This window comes from Triticum aestivum, chromosome 4A (genome assembly GCF_018294505.1).
Source record: "Triticum aestivum cultivar Chinese Spring chromosome 4A, IWGSC CS RefSeq v2.1, whole genome shotgun sequence".
Taxonomy (NCBI): Eukaryota; Viridiplantae; Streptophyta; class Magnoliopsida; order Poales; family Poaceae; genus Triticum; species Triticum aestivum.
The window spans coordinates 598,699,826-598,700,099 of NC_057803.1; positions in this window are offsets into that span (position 1 = coordinate 598,699,826).

Here is a 274-nt window from a genome sequence, read left to right on the forward strand (position 1 = left end):
TTTCCCCGGGAACATGTGGGCCAATCAGCCAAAATAGGCTATGTTTAGTGCAGCCCAGTTTGCGCCATTATTTTTTTATTTTGTAAATAGTATGTAAATTATGATCTCAATAATAATAAAATGTTTAAATATTCGTGTGCTATAAGTATTATAATTAAAAATGAAATACTTACTTCTAAAATTACTCATGCATTATTATAAAAATATTTATCAATTAAAAATGTTTGTGGCGATTTAGAAAAACAATATGTGTCAAATAAAACAATATGTATCA